The sequence below is a fragment of the Neolamprologus multifasciatus genome, chromosome 7, assembly GCF_963576455.1.
Source record: "Neolamprologus multifasciatus chromosome 7, fNeoMul1.2, whole genome shotgun sequence".
Lineage (NCBI taxonomy): Eukaryota > Metazoa > Chordata > Actinopteri > Cichliformes > Cichlidae > Neolamprologus > Neolamprologus multifasciatus.
In genome coordinates, this window is record NC_140445.1 from 15,148,461 (window position 1) to 15,166,695 (window position 18,235).

Here is an 18,235-nt window from a genome sequence, read left to right on the forward strand (position 1 = left end):
GACATAACCATCACTTCTAAAACCTTTGTGATGACATAACCATCACTTCTAAAACCTTTGTGATGACACAGCGATCACTTCTAAAACCTTTGTGATGACACACCCCTCACTTCTACAACCTGCGTAGACACACCCCTCACTTCTAAAACCTGTGTGATGACACACCCCTCACTTCTAAAACCTGTGTGATGACACGCCCCTCACTTCTACAACCTGCGCACAGACACACCCCTCACTTCTACAATCTGCGCACAGACACACCCCTCACTTCTACAACCTGCGCACAGACACACCCCTCACTTCTACAATCTGCGCACAGACACACCCCTCACTTCTACAACCTGCGCACAGACACACCCCTCACTTCTACAATCTGCGCACAGAAACACCCCTCACTTCTACAACCTGCGCACAGAAACACCCCTCACTTCTACAACCTGCGCACAGAAACACCCCTCACTTCTATAACCTGCGTACAGACACACCCCTCACTTCTAAAACCTGCGTATATGACACACCCATCACTTCTAAAACCTTTGTGATGACACACCCCTCACTTCTACAACCTGCGCACAGAAACACCCCTCACTTCTAAAACCTGCGCACAGACACACCCCTCACTTCTACAACCTGCGTACAGACACACCCCTCACTTCTACAACCTGCGTACAGACACACCCCTCACTTCTACAACCTGCGTACAGACACACCCCTCACTTCTAAAACGTGCGCAGAGACACGCCCCTCACTTCTAAAACCTTTGTGATGACACACACCCCTCACTTCTAAAACCTTTGTGATGACACACACCCCTCACTTCTAAAACCTTTGTGATGACACAGCCATCACTTCTAAAACCTTTGTGATGACACACACCCCTCACCTCTAAAACCTTTGTGATGACACGCCCCTCACTTCTACAACCTGCCTACAGACACACCCCTCACTTCCAGCAGCGTCTCCATTTTTTGAGAGTGCTCAGGAGGAACAACCTGGAGGAGAGGCTGCTGGTGACATTCTATAGAGCCACCATAGAGAGCATCCTAATGTACGGCATAACAACGTGGTATGCAGGGTGCTCAGTTGCAGACAGGAAAGGACTGCAGAGGGTCATCAACACAGCCCAGAAGATCACTGGCTGCCCTCTGCCCAGCCTGGAGGCCATTGCGAACTCCCGATACCTCAGCAGAGCTGGCAATATCATTAAGGACTACTCTCACCCCACTAATCAACTGTTTGAACTATTACCGTCAGGCCGACGGTACAGGTCACATAAAACCAGGACAAACAGATTCAGGGATAGCTTCTTGCCCAGAGCTATCACCATAGTAAATAAGCACAAAACAATTAAACCTGCTTAACCATACTTGCCATTGTCACTATACTATGCTGCTATTCATACTATCATTATATTATGCTGCTATCCTGTATATATTGTACTTATTTATTGTCTGAGCACTACAGTTGTTTTATTGTACTTTTTATATTTTACATTTATATTTATTTTGCTTTTTGCACCAAGGGAGTGGCACTCCAATTTCGTTGTACTTTGTAGAATGACAATAAAGGCTATTCTATTCTATTCTATTCTATTCTATTCTATAACCTGTGCACAGACACGCCCCTCACTTCTACAACCTGCGCACAGACACACCCCTCACTTCTAAAACCTACGTAATGACACGCCCCTCACTTCTAAAACCTGCGTAATGACACGCCCCTCGCTTCTAAAACCTGCGCACAAACACACCCCTCACTTCTAAAACCTACGTAATGACACGCCCCTCACTTCTAAAACCTGCGTAATGACACGCCCCTCACTTCTACAACCTGCGCACAGACACGCCCCTCACTTTCAAAACCTGCGCATAGACACACCCCTCACTTCTACAACCTGCGTACAGACACACCCCTCACTTCTACAACCTGTGCACAGACACACCCCTCACTTCTACAACCTGTGCACAGACACACCCCTCACTTCTAAAACCTGCCTAATGACACACCCATCACTTCTAAAACCTTTGTGATGACACAGCAATCACTTCTAAAACCTTTGTGATGACACAGCAATCACTTCTAAAACCTTTGTGATGACACAGCCATCACTTCTAAAACCTTTGTGATGACACAGCCATCACTTCTACAACCTGTGCACAGACACGCCCCTCACTTCTACAACCTGCGCACAGACACACCCCTCACTTCTAAAACCTACGTAATGACACGCCCCTCACTTCTAAAACCTGCGTAATGACACGCCCCTCACTTCTACAACCTGCGCATAGACTCGTCCCTCACTTCTACAACCTGCGCACAGACACGCCCCTCACTTTCAAAACCTGCGCATAGACACACCCCTCACTTCTACAACCTGCGCATAGACACACCCTCACTTCTACAACCTGTGCACAGACACACCACTCACTTCTAAAACCTGCCTAATGACACACCCATCACTTCTAAAACCTTTGTGATGACACACACCCATCACTTCTAAAACCTTGGTGATGACACAGCCATCACTTCTAAAACCTTTGTGATGACACACCCACCACTTCTAAAACCTGCGCACAGAAACACCCCTCACTTTTAAAACCTTTGTGATGACACAGCCATTACTTCTAAAACCTTGGTGATGACACACACCCCTCACTTCTACAACCTGCGTAAAGACCAGGGGCGATTTTAGCCCATTTTTGGGGGTGCTTCAGCACCCCCAAAATGAATCAAGCACCCCCAAAGATTTCTTACTTTTTTGACAATATTTGCTGTTTGTGTGACACACTACTGAAAATATAAAAAGCATACAGTACTGTACTTGTTTGAGACGTAACATTTTAACAACAAAAGTATAGATACCCCCCCCCCCTCCCAAAATGGTTTGTTCCAGCTCTCCCCTGCTCTGGCTCTAGAGCTCTTGCTGCCAGAGCGATGGTGGCTGAGACGCAGGGAAACTGAGGTGTAAGTGCCTGGCTTAAAACAGGACATATTAGCTGCATTTAACCTTCAGTTACTCTTTATATAGTTAGGTAGGAGTCAGACCATGTTTCTTTTTAGCTGAAAAACATTACACCAGGTAACCTGCAGTGTTGAAAACGTGTTTTCTGACGATGTTTGCTACTCTACAATCCGTCCTGCTCTGTAGTAAATTCAGCGACATTTCACCGTCCTGTTGCTAACATTGAAATGTATACAGCCTATTTAAAAATCTAAAACTCTAAATTCTCCGTAGCCTAAAGTTGTTACCACTGTCCTGTTTGAAATGGATACTAACTAGCTAACTGACTGGATGCCCATTAACCTTATAACTCCTGTTGTGTGTGTGTGTGTGCGTACAGAGAGACAGCCAGGTTCATAATGGATATGAGGAAGTTTTTTCAAAAAAAAAGGAGCCACATTCAGGTAAAAGTGTAAAATAAAATGATCCGTCAATCAAGAATAATGTTGGATCAGTGTTTCAATATTTATATCTTTTATTAGATGTTCATGTGGTTTGGTTATTTGCCTTATGGTTGAAAGTAAACTGAGAGAGGACTTTTTTATTAGTGATCTTAATAGTATTTTTTCACATTAATTTAATTTTTCATCTAATTGAATACAATCTATTTTTCATCTAATTGAATACAATCTATTTGTGTATGATTGTCAGTCCAAAGAGGGAGAGAGGAAAGAGGGGAACGTGAGGAGAAAGAACAAGATCAGGAAGAACCAGGTAAGAAAACAGACAGGGAACAGTGACAGGCACAACAGAAACCTGATTTTACTCACACAATCTGGAAGTTATGTTCTCCCTATATTAAAGCTGCTATACAGAATCTGCAAAACAAACTGGTTTGAAACATTTTGACCGTCGTTAACAACATTCCAACATAACATTATAATTGATTGGGGAGATTAAAATTAATGATATATTTTTATGTGGTTCAGCCACAACTCTACTAAAACCTCAGCCAGTAATAGGTAGGCCAACTTTTGGACCGTCCACTTGTCTGTATGACTGCTGCAGTATGTACATCACATTTGCACACTATCAGAAAGAGCCAAACAGCCCTGGTGGAGTGAGGAGCTGTAAAGAGAAGCAGATGTCTGTTTATATTCTAAAAATGTTTTAAGCTTGTTTCAAAGATTCTGTACAGCAGCTTTAAATGTTTTCCAAAAGCACACATACGCTTCTCAGTGTTTCTCAAACTTTTTACAGTGTGTACCACCTGATAAAAATGTCAAGCTCTCCTAAGTACCACTATGAAAGCATGAAAGTCATAAATCTTACAACACAAAATTATTATTATTAAATTAGTAAAATCAGTATCTGCATACATTGTATACATTGTATACATTCTACCACAGGCAAAGTTGCCTCCATTTTTATAGTTTTTATTAATATTATGTAATAATTTATTTGTAACAATTTATTCTGTTTTGGGAGTGTTTTTTATGTATCTGTATTATATTATACATACACATTAAAAGTGAATCTCTGTCCAAAAAATGCACTCAGTTTACTTCTTACTCACTATGAGCATCATTCATTATTCTCCCCCAGTAATTAAGGTTAGGATATGTATTTTTTTTATTCCAATCCATTCTTCTTTAGCAACATTTAAATAACCTTTATCAGATTTGATGGTTTTGTTATAGACTTTTCAAAAAAGTGTTTTGGTTTTCTTTCAGAAATGTGGGATTAAATTGTGTTAAAATGTACAAAACAGTGATGTCATGTTTTAAGACGAGGACCCAGGCACAGAGAGACTTGATGAATTTAAGAATCTTATGATTTAATAAAGAAATTTGCAGACTTACACAGAGATGGTAAAATTATGATGACTGATAATGGAGATGAATACAACAGAGGATGAGGACAGGGAGGAACAGGGGTTTAAATGCACCAAAGTGACAGTCAGAGAGAACTTGGGACAACATTTAAGGATGCAGGGACTGACAGAGACAGGTTTATCTTTCCTGGCTGGGCAGCTCTCTGGGTGCTCAGCACCCCCAAAGCTCTGATTCTAGAATCGCCCCTGGTACAGACACACCCCTCACTTCTAAAACCTGCGTATATGACACACCCATCACTTCTAAAACCTTTGTGATGACACAGCCATCACTTTTAAAACCTTTGTGATGACACAGCCATCACTTCTAAACCCTTTGTGATGACACAGCCATCACTTTTAAAACCTTTGTGATGACACAGCCATCACTTCTAAAACCTTTGTGATGACACAGCCATCACTTCTAAACCCTTTGTGATGACACAGCCATCACTTCTACAACCTGCGCACAGACACACCCCTCACTTCTACAACCTGCGCACAGACACACCCCTCACTTCTAAAACCTGCGTATATGACACACCCATCACTTCTAAAACCTTTGTGATGACACAGCCATCACTTTTAAAACCTTTGTGATGACACAGCCATCACTTCTAAACCCTTTGTGATGACACAGCCATCACTTTTAAAACCTTTGTGATGACACAGCCATCACTTCTAAAACCTTTGTGATGACACAGCCATCACTTCTACAACCTGCGCACAGACACACCCCTCACTTCTACAACCTGCGTACAGACACACCCCTCACTTCTACAACCTGCGTACAGACACACCCCTCACTTCTAAAACCTTTGTGATGACACACCCCTCACTTCTAAAACCTGCGTAATGACACGCCCCTCACTTCTAAAACCTGCGTAATGACACGCCCCTCACTTCTAAAACCTGCGTAATGACACGCCCCTCACTTCTACAACCTGCGCACAGACACACGCCTCACTTCTAAAACCTGCGTACAGACACACCCCTCACTTCTGCAACCTGCGCACAGACACACCCCTCACTTCTACAACCTGTGCACAGACACACCCCTCACTTCTACAACCTGCGCACAGACACACCCCTCACTTCTACAACCTGTGCACAGACACACCCCTCACTTCTAAAACCTGCGTAATGACACAGCCATCACTTCTAAAACCTGCGTATATGACACACCCATCACTTTTAAAACCTTTGTGATGACACAGCCATTACTTCTAAAACCTTGGTGATGACACACACCCCTCACTTCTACAACCTGCGTACAGACACACCCCTCACTTCTAAAACCTTTGTGATGACACACCCCTCACTTCTAAAACCTGCGTAATGACACGCCCCTCACTTCTAAAACCTGCGTAATGACACGCCCCTCACTTCTAAAACCTGCGCACAGACACACGCCTCACTTCTAAAACCTGCGTAATGACACACCCCTCACTTCTAAAACCTTTGTGATGACACAGCCACCACTTCTAAAACCTGCGCACAGAAACACCCCTCACTTTTAAAACCTTTGTGATGACACAGCCATTACTTCTAAAACCTTGGTGATGACACACACCCCTCACTTCTACAACCTGCGTAAAGACCAGGGGCGATTTTAGCCCATTTTTGGGGGTGCTTCAGCACCCCCAAAATGAATCAAGCACCCCCAAAGATTTCTTACTTTTTTGACAATATTTGCTGTTTGTGTGACACACTACTGAAAATATAAAAAGCATACAGTACTGTACTTGTTTGAGACGTAACATTTTAACAACAAAAGTATAGATACCCCCCCCCCCCTCCCAAAATGGTTTGTTCCAGCTCTCCCCTGCTCTGGCTCTAGAGCTCTTGCTGCCAGAGCGATGGTGGCTGAGACGCAGGGAAACTGAGGTGTAAGTGCCTGGCTTAAAACAGGACATATTAGCTGCATTTAACCTTCAGTTACTCTTTATATAGTTAGGTAGGAGTCAGACCATGTTTCTTTTTAGCTGAAAAACATTACACCAGGTAACCTGCAGTGTTGAAAACGTGTTTTCTGACGATGTTTGCTACTCTACAATCCGTCCTGCTCTGTAGTAAATTCAGCGACATTTCACCGTCCTGTTGCTAACATTGAAATGTATACAGCCTATTTAAAAATCTAAAACTCTAAATTCTCCGTAGCCTAAAGTTGTTACCACTGTCCTGTTTGAAATGGATACTAACTAGCTAACTGACTGGATGCCCATTAACCTTATAACTCCTGTTGTGTGTGTGTGTGTGCGTACAGAGAGACAGCCAGGTTCATAATGGATATGAGGAAGTTTTTTAAAAAAAAAAAGGAGCCACATTCAGGTAAAAGTGTAAAATAAAATGATCCGTCAATCAAGAATAATGTTGGATCAGTGTTTCAATATTTATATCTTTTATTAGATGTTCATGTGGTTTGGTTATTTGCCTTATGGTTGAAAGTAAACTGAGAGAGGACTTTTTTATTAGTGATCTTAATAGTATTTTTTCACATTAATTTAATTTTTCATCTAATTGAATACAATCTATTTTTCATCTAATTGAATACAATCTATTTTTCATCTAATTGAATACAATCTATTTGTGTATGATTGTCAGTCCAAAGAGGGAGAGAGGAAAGAGGGGAACGTGAGGAGAAAGAACAAGATCAGGAAGAACCAGGTAAGAAAACAGACAGGGAACAGTGACAGGCACAACAGAAACCTGATTTTACTCACACAATCTGGAAGTTATGTTCTCAATTCAATTCAATTCAATTCAATTCAATTTTTCAATTCAATTTTATTTATATAGCGCCAAATCACAACAAATGTCGCCTCAAGGCGCTTCATAGATACAGAGAAAAGCCCAACAATCATATGACCCCCTATGAGCAAGCACTTTGGCGACAGTGGGAAGGAAAAACTCCCTTTTAACAGGAAGAAACCTCCGGCAGAACCAGGCTCAGGGAGGGGCGGCCATCTGCTGCGACCGGTTGGGGTGAGAGAAGGAAGACAGGATAAAGACATGCTGTGGAAGAGAGACAGAGATTAATAACAGATACGATTCAATACAGAGAGGTCTGTTAATACATAGTGAGTGAGAAAGGTGACTGGAAAGGAAAAACTCAATGCATCATGGGAATCCCCCGGCAGCCTACATCTATTGCAGCATAACTAAGGGAGGATTCAGGGTCACCTGGTCCAGCCCTAACTATATGCTTTAGCAAAAAGGAAGGTTTTAAGCCTAATCTTAAAAGTAGAGATAGTGTCTGTCTCCTGAATCCAAACTGGAAGCTGGTTCCACAGAAGAGGGGCCTGAAAACTGAAGGCTCTCCCTCCCATTCTACTTTTAAATACTCTAGGAACAACAAGTAGGCCTGCAGAGCGGGAGCGAAGTGCTCTAATAGGGTGATATGGTACTACAAGGTCATTAAGATAAGATGGGGCCTGATTATTTAAGACCTTGTATGTGAGGAGCAGGATTTTGAATTCAATTCTGGATTTAACAGGAAGCCAATGAAGGGAAGCCAAAACAGGAGAAATATGCTCTCTCCTTCTAGTCCCTGTCAGTACTCTTGCTGCAGCATTTTGGATTAACTGAAGGCTTTTCAGTGAGTTTTTTGGACATCCTGATAATAATGAATTGCAGTAGTCCAGCCTGGAAGTAATAAATGCATGAACTAGTTTTTCAGCGTCACTCTGAGACAGGATATTTCTAATTTTAGAGATGTTGCGCAAATGGAAGAACGCAGTCTTACATATTTGTTTAATATGTGCGTTGAAGGACATATCATGGTCAAAAATGACTCCAAGGTTCCTCACAGTGTTACTGGAGGCCAAGGTAATGCCATCCAGAGTAAGAATCTGGTTAGATACCATATTTCTAAGCTTTTCAGCGCCGAGTACAATGACCTCAGTTTTATCTGAGTTAAGAAGCAGAAAGTTAGTGGCCATCCAAGTCTTTATGTCTTTAAGACATTCCTGCAGTTTAACTAATTGGTGTGTGTTATCTGGCTTCATGGACAGATAGAGCTGGGTGTCATCTGCATAGCAGTGAAAATGTATGCTATGTCTTCTAATGATGCTGCCTAGGGGAAGCATGTATAATGTAAACAGAATTGGTCCTAGCACCGAACCCTGTGGAACTCCATAATTAACCTCAGTGTGTGAAGAGGACTCTCCATTTACATGCACAAATTGGAGTCTATTAGATAGATATGATACAAACCACTGCAGTGCAATACCTGTAATACCTACAGCATGTTCTAATCGCTCTAATAGAATATTATGGTCAACAGTATCGAATGCTGCACTAAGGTCAAGAAGGACAAGCACAGAGATGAGTCCACTGTCAGAGGCCATAAGAAGATCATTTGTAACCTTCAATAAAGCTGTTTCTGTGCTGTGATGAACTCTGAAACCTGACTGAAACTCTTCAAATAAACCATTCCTCTGCAGATGATCTGTTAGCTGTTTGACAACTACTCTTTCAAGGATTTTTGATATGAAAGGAAGGTTGGAGATTGGCCTATAATTAGCTAAGACTGCTGGGTCTAGAGATGGCTTTTTGAGTAAAGGTTTAACTGCAGCCACCTTGAAGGCCTGTGGTACATAGCCGATTATTAGAGATAGGTTGATCATATATAAGATCGAAGAATTAATCAATGGCAGGACTTCTTTGAGCAGTTTTGTAGGAATGGGGTCTAAAAGACACGTTGATGGTTTGGAGGAAGTAATTATTGAAGTTAACTCAGAAAGATCGATTGGAAAAAAGAGTCTAACTTAACATCAATGGAACTAAGAGTAGCTGTAGATAATATTACATCTGTGGGATGATTATTGGTAATTTTTTCTCTAATGATAAAAATTTTATTTGTGAAGAAGTTCATGAAGTCATCACTAGTTAACGTTAAAGGGATGGTTGGCTCAACAGAGCTCTGACTTTTTGTCAGCCTGGCTACAGTGCTGAAGAGAAACCTGGGGTTGTTCTTATTTTCTTCAATCAGTGATGAGTAGTAAGCTGTTCTGGCTTCGCGGAGGGCTTTCTTATAAAGCAACAAACTATTTCTCCAGGCTAAATGATGATCCTCTAAATTTGTGACACGCCATTTCCTCTCCAGATTACGAGTCATCTGCTTTAGGGTACGTGTTTGAGAATTATACCACGGGGTCAGGTACTTCTGATTAGAGACCTTAGTTTTCACTGGAGCTACAGTATCCAGAGTCGTACGTAGTGAGGAGGTGAAATTATTAACAAGATAATAATGTTAATTATTATTATTATTATTATCTCCCTATATTAAAGCTGCTATACAGAATCTGCAAAACAAACTGGTTTGAAACATTTTGACCGTCGTTAACAACATTCCAACATAACATTATAATTGATTGGGGAGATTAAAATTAATGATATATTTTTATGTGGTTCAGCCACAACTCTACTAAAACCTCAGCCAGTAATAGGTAGGCCAACTTTTGGACCGTCCACTTGTCTGTATGACTGCTGCAGTATGTACATCACATTTGCACACTATCAGAAAGAGCCAAACAGCCCTGGTGGAGTGAGGAGCTGTAAAGAGAAGCAGATGTCTGTTTATATTCTAAAAATGTTTTAAGCTTGTTTCAAAGATTCTGTACAGCAGCTTTAAATGTTTTCCAAAAGCACACAGACACTTCTCAGTGTTTCTCAAACTTTTTACAGTGTGTACCACCTGATAAAAATGTCAAGCTCTCCTAAGTACCACTATGAAAGCATGAAAGTCATAAATCTTACAACACAAAATTATTATTATTAAATTAGTAAAATCAGTATCTGCATACATTGTATACATTGTATACATTCTACCACAGGCAAAGTTGCCTCCATTTTTATAGTTTTTATTAATATTATGTAATAATTTATTTGTAACAATTTATTCTGTTTTGGGAGTGTTTTTTATGTATCTGTATTATATTATACATACACATTAAAAGTGAATCTCTGTCCAAAAAATGCACTCAGTTTACTTCTTACTCACTATGAGCATCATTCATTATTCTCCCCCAGTAATTAAGGTTAGGATATGTATTTTTTTTATTCCAATCCATTCTTCTTTAGCAACATTTAAATAACCTTTATCAGATTTGATGGTTTTGTTATAGACTTTTCAAAAAAGTGTTTTGCTTTTCTTTCACAAATGTGGGATTAAATTGTGTTAAAATGTACAAAACAGTGATGTCATGTTTTAAGACGAGGACCCAGGCACAGAGAGACTTGATGAATTTAAGAATCTTATGATTTAATAAAGAAATTTGCAGACTTACACAGAGATGGTAAAATTATGATGACTGATAATGGAGATGAATACAACAGAGGATGAGGACAGGGAGGAACAGGGGTTTAAATGCACCAAAGTGACAGTCAGAGAGAACTTGGGACAACATTTAAGGATGCAGGGACTGACAGAGACAGGTTTATCTTTCCTGGCTGGGCAGCTCTCTGGGTGCTCAGCACCCCCAAAGCTCTGATTCTAGAATCGCCCCTGGTACAGACACACCCCTCACTTCTAAAACCTGCGTATATGACACACCCATCACTTCTAAAACCTTTGTGATGACACAGCCATCACTTTTAAAACCTTTGTGATGACACAGCCATCACTTCTAAACCCTTTGTGATGACACAGCCATCACTTTTAAAACCTTTGTGATGACACACCCATCACTTCTAAAACCTTTGTGATGACACACACCCCTCACCTCTAAAACCTTTGTGATGACACGCCCCTCACTTCTACAACCTGCGCACAGACACGCCCCTCACTTCTAAAACCTGCGTAATGACACGCCCCTCACTTCTACAACCTGCGCACAGACACGCCCCTCACTTTCAAAACCTGCGCACAGACACGCCCCTCACTTCTAAAACCTGCCTAATGACACACCCATCACTTCTAAAACCTTTGTGATGACACGCCCCTTACTTCTACAACCTGCGCACAGACACACCCCTCACTTCTAAAACCTGCCTAATGACACACCCATCACTTCTAAAACCTTTGTGATGACACGCCCCTTACTTCTAAAACCTGCGCACAGACACATGCCTCACTTCTAAAACCTTTGTGATGACACACCCCTCACTTCTAAAACCTGCGTAATGACACGCCCCTCACTTCTAAAACCTGCGTAATGACACGCCCCTCACTTCTAAAACCTGCGTAATGACACGCCCCTCACTTCTACAACCTGCGCACAGACACACGCCTCACTTCTAAAACCTGCGCACAGACACACCCCTCACTTCTACAACCTGTGCACAGACACACCCCTCACTTCTACAACCTGCGCACAGACACACCCCTCACTTCTACAACCTGTGCACAGACACACCCCTCACTTCTACAACCTGCGCACAGACACACCCCTCACTTCTGCAACCTGCGCACAGACACACCCCTCACTTCTACAACCTGTGCACAGACACACCCCTCACTTCTACAACCTGCGCACAGACACACCCCTCACTTCTACAACCTGCGCACAGACACACCCCTCACTTCTAAAACCTGCGTAATGACACGCCCCTCACTTCTAAAACCTGCGTAATGACACGCCCCTCACTTCTAAAACCTGCGCACAGACACACCCCTCACTTCTACAACCTGCGCACAGACACACCCCTCACTTCTACAACCTGTGCACAGACACACCCCTCACTTCTACAACCTGCGCACAGACACACCCCTCACTTCTACAACCTGCGCACAGACACACCCCTCACTTCTACAACCTGTGCACAGACACACCCCTCACTTCTACAACCTGCGCACAGACACACCCCTCACTTCTACAACCTGTGCACAGACACACCCCTCACTTCTACAACCTGCGCACAGACACACCCCTCACTTCTACAACCTGTGCACAGACACACCCCTCACTTCTACAACCTGTGCACAGACACATCCCTCACTTCTACAACCTGTGCACAGACACACCCCTCACTTCTACAACCTGTGCACAGACACACCCCTCACTTCTACAACCTGCGCACAGACACACCCCTCACTTCTATAACCTGCCTAATGACACACCCATGACTTCTAAAACCTTTGTGATGACACGCCCCTTACTTCTACAACCTGCGCACAGACACACCCCTCACTTCTAAAACCTGCGTAATGACACGCCCCTCACTTCTAAAACCTGCGTAATGACACAGCCATCACTTCTAAAACCTTGGTGATGACACACCCCTCACTTCTAAAACCTTTGTGATGACACACCCCTCACTTCTAAAACCTGCGTAATGACACGCCCCTCACTTCTAAAACCTGCGTAATGACACGCCCCTCACTTCTAAAACCTGCGCACAGACACACGCCTCACTTCTAAAACCTGCGTAATGACACACCCCTCATTTCTAAAACCTTTGTGATGACACAGCCACCACTTCTAAAACCTGCGCACAGAAACACCCCTCACTTTTAAAACCTTTGTGATGACACAGCCATTACTTCTAAAACCTTGGTGATGACACACACCCCTCACTTCTACAACCTGCGTAAAGACCAGGGGCGATTTTAGCCCATTTTTGGGGGTGCTTCAGCACCCCCAAAATGAATCAAAGCACCCCCAAAGATTTCTTACTTTTTTGACAATATTTGCTGTTTGTGTGACACACTACTAAAAATATAAAAAGCATACAGTACTGTACTTGTTTGAGACGTAACATTTTAACAACAAAAGTATAGATACCCCCCCCCCCTCCCAAAATGGTTTGTTCCAGCTCTCCCCTGCTCTGGCTCTAGAGCTCTTGCTGCCAGAGCGATGGTGGCTGAGACGCAGGGAAACTGAGGTGTAAGTGCCTGGCTTAAAACAGGACATATTAGCTGCATTTAACCTTCAGTTACTCTTTATATAGTTAGGTAGGAGTCAGACCATGTTTCTTTTTAGCTGAAAAACATTACACCAGGTAACCTGCAGTGTTGAAAACGTGTTTTCTGACGATGTTTGCTACTCTACAATCCGTCCTGCTCTGTAGTAAATTCAGCGACATTTCACCGTCCTGTTGCTAACATTGAAATGTATACAGCCTATTTAAAAATCTAAAACTCTAAATTCTCAGTAGCCTAAAGTTGTTACCACTGTCCTGTTTGAAATGGATACTAACTAGCTAACTGACTGGATGCCCATTAACCTTATAACTCCTGTTGTGTGTGTGTGTGTGCGTACAGAGAGACAGCCAGGTTCATAATGGATATGAGGAAGTTTTTAAAAAAAAAAAGGAGCCACATTCAGGTAAAAGTGTAAAATAAAATGATCCGTCAATCAAGAATAATGTTGGATCAGTGTTTCAATATTTATATCTTTTATTAGATGTTCATGTGGTTTGGTTATTTGCCTTATGGTTGAAAGTAAACTGAGAGAGGACTTTTTTATTAGTGATCTTAATAGTATTTTTTCACATTAATTTAATTTTTCATCTAATTGAATACAATCTATTTTTCATCTAATTGAATACAATCTATTTGTGTATGATTGTCAGTCCAAAGAGGGAGAGAGGAAAGAGGGGAACGTGAGGAGAAAGAACAAGATCAGGAAGAACCAGGTAAGAAAACAGACAGGGAACAGTGACAGGCACAACAGAAACCTGATTTTACTCACACAATCTGGAAGTTATGTTCTCCCTATATTAAAGCTGCTATACAGAATCTGCAAAACAAACTGGTTTGAAACATTTTGACCGTCGTTAACAACATTCCAACATAACATTATAATTGATTGGGGAGATTAAAATTAATGATATATTTTTATGTGGTTCAGCCACAACTCTTCTAAAACCTCAGCCAGTAATAGGTAGGCCAACTTTTGGACCGTCCACTTGTCTGTATGACTGCTGCAGTACGTACATCACATTTGCACACTATCAGAAAGAGCCAAACAGCCCTGGTGGAGTGAGGAGCTGTAAAGAGAAGCAGATGCTCTGTTTATATTCTAAAAATGTTTTAAGCTTGTTTCAAAGATTTTGTACAGCAGCTTTAAATGTTTTCCAAAAGCACACAGACACTTATCAGTGTTTCTCAAACTTTTTACAGTGTGTACCACCTGATAAAAATGTCAAGCTCTCCTAAGTACCACTATGAAAGCATGAAAGTCATAAATCTTACAACACAAAATTATTATTATTAAATTAGTAAAATCAGTATCTGCATACATTGTATACATTGTATACATTCTACCACAGGCAAAGTTGCCTCCATTTTTATAGTTTTTATTAATATTATGTAATAATTTATTTGTAACAATTTATTCTGTTTTGGGAGTGTTTTTTATGTATCTGTATTATATTATACATACACATTAAAAGTGAATCTCTGTCCAAAAAATGCACTCAGTTTACTTCTTACTCACTATGAGCATCATTCATTATTCTCCCCCAGTAATTAAGGTTAGGATATGTATTTTTTTTATTCCAATCCATTCTTCTTTAGCAGCATTTAAATAACCTTTATCAGATTTGATGGTTTTGTTATAGACTTTTCAAAAAAGTGTTTTGCTTTTCTTTCACAAATGTGGGATTAAATTGTGTTAAAATGTACAAAACAGTGATGTCATGTTTTAAGACGAGGACCCAGGCACAGAGAGACTTGATGAATTTAAGAATCTTATGATTTAATAAAGAAATTTGCAGACTTACACAGAGATGGTAAAATTATGATGACTGATAATGGAGATGAATACAACAGAGGATGAGGACAGGGAGGAACAGGGGTTTAAATGCACCAAAGTGACAGTCAGAGAGAACTTGGGACAACATTTAAGGATGCAGGGACTGACAGAGACAGGTTTATCTTTCCTGGCTGGGCAGCTCTCTGGGTGCTCAGCAACCCCAAAGCTCTGATTCTAGAATCGCCCCTGGTACAGACACACCCCTCACTTCTAAAACCTGCGTATATGACACACCCATCACTTCTAAAACCTTTGTGATGACACAGCCATCACTTTTAAAACCTTTGTGATGACACAGCCATCACTTCTAAACCCTTTGTGATGACACAGCCATCACTTTTAAAACCTTTGTGATGACACACCCATCACTTCTACAACCTGCGCACAGACACACCCCTCACTCCTATAACCTGCGCACAGACACACCCCTCACTCCTATAACCTGCGCACAGACACACCCCTCACTTCTAAAACCTTTGTGATGACACGCCCCTCACTTCTACAACCTGCGCACAGACACACCCCTCACTCCTATAACCTGCGCACAGACACACCCCTCACTTCTAAAACCTTTGTCATGACACAGCCATTTAGAAGTGATGGCTGTGTCATCACCAAGGTTTTAGAAGTAATGGCTATGTCATTACGCAGGTTTTAGAAGTAAGGGGCGTGTCATTATGCAGGTTTTAGAAGTGAGGGGCGTGTCATTATGCAGGTTTTAGAAGTGAGGGGCGTGTCTGTGCGCAGGTTTTAAAAGTGATGGGTGTGTCTGTGCGCAGGTTATAGGAGTGATGGGTGTGTCATCACAAAGGTTTTAGAAGTGATGGCTGTGTCATCACAAAGGTTTTAGAAGTGATGGCTGTGTCATCACAAAGGTTTTAGAAGTGATGGGTTTGTGTCATCACAAAGGTTTTAGAAGTGAGGGGCGTGTCTGTGCACACGTTTTAGAAGTGAGGGGTGTGTCTGTGCGCAGGTTTTAGAAGTGAGGGGTGTGTCTGTGCGCAGGTTTTAGAAGTGAGGGGTGTGTCTGTGCGCAGGTTGTAGAAGTGAGGGGTGTGTCTGTGCGCAGCTTGTAGAAGTGAGGGGTGTGTCATCACAAAGGTTTTAGAAGTGATGGCTGTGTCATCACAAAGGTTTTAGAAGTGAGGGGTGTGTCTGTGCGCAGGTTATAGGAGTGAGGGGTGTGTCTGTGCGCAGGTTTTAGAAGTGAGGGGTGTGTCTGTGCGCAGGTTGTAGAAGTGAGGGGTGTGTCATTACGCAGGTTTTAGAAGTGAGGGGTGTGTCTGTGCGCAGGTTTTAGAAGTAATGGCTGTGTCATCACAAAGGTTTTAGAAGTGATGGCTGTGTCATCACAAAGGTTTTAGAAGTGATGGCTGTGTCATCACAAAGGTTTTAGAAGTGATGGCTGTGTCATCACAAAGGTTTTAGAAGTGAGGGGTGTGTCTGTGCTCAAGTTTTAGAAGTGAGGGGCGTGTCATTACGCAGGTTTTAGAAGTGAGGGGCGCACCTTTGTGATGACACACCCCTCACTTCTAAAACCTTTGTGATGACCAGTGTTGGGTAAGTTACTTTAAAATAGTAACTTAGTTACATTACTAGTTACTTATATCAAAAGTAACTCAGTTACTTCAAGTTACTCGTTACTTTCAAAGTAACTAGTTACTAGGGAAAGTAACTTTGGTTTTACTCATAATTCTCTTATTAATGTGTTGCTTCCATAACTTTTACAGTCTTCTAGCTTGCTTACTTGCCAGAAGTGCACTGTGCCACCTACCAATAGAAAGGAAAAGATAATGTGCATATTTCTATGAGAGAAATCCCACGCCTGGACCATCATTGACCGCTGCCATGATTCTAGCCTACGTCACAGCATCATGTGCGCCTTTTACATCCAACACAAAAACTGCAGTCGTGGTGCTTTGATTGTACTCAGAACTCTGAAATTCTGCCTTCTGAATAGGAAGATGTAGGTAACACCAGACTGCAGATGAGCTGCATACAGGGCTGGACTGGGACAAAAAATCGGCCCGGGCATTTTGACTAGAGACCGGCCATTATAGGAAAAATCATAAAGGCTTTGAATGAAAACAAACACTGTTGTGACAGTGATGTACACTGTCTTGATGGTATATACGTATCAATCTATCAATTGTTTGTTGTAAGATTCAGATAATTATTTTTTAAAAGCTAGACATTTTAAATGAGAATAAGAAAGAAAAGTATTTCTTTGTGCCCCCCTCTCCCTGTTAATGCCCTACCTGCCCCCCTGGCAAAACTTTGCTAGATCCGCACCTGCACAGTTACCAGCTGTCAGCTACCTAAAAAAGGATCCTGGTGTTATCTGTCTCTCAGATACAGTTCATAACTTCCCTTCAACTCATTCATGTCACCTAAAAGGTAAACCTGTTTCTCCATCACCTGTTCAGCTCTGATGATTCAGTAAGGACATCTCCTGGTTTCATCTTCATGTTTCCCTCTCACCAGATAACCAAACCGACATCATGACCAGCAGCTTTTTTACAGCTGTGGCTCCAGCAAACATCAGCTGATACTAGAAATTAATATTAAATAAATTTTAACAACAGCTGATCAAGCTTAAACGTGCTGCTGTTGTTTAACGCGACATCGGCTGGTTTCCTCTTTCTGGCGCAAAGTGGGCGATAAACAAACAAGAGAGCCGATCAGCTGATCATTGATCAGTTTTCATGATTGAAGTAGAAA

General features: G+C 41.8%; 1 protein-coding gene across 2 annotated transcripts in view; it reads right to left on the minus strand.

Annotated features, from left to right (window-relative positions):
* Window positions 1-18,235, minus strand: part of LOC146513980 (netrin receptor UNC5D-like) — a 268,872-nt gene that overhangs the window by 84,557 nt on the left and 166,080 nt on the right. The gene's annotated exons all lie outside the window — the stretch shown is intronic.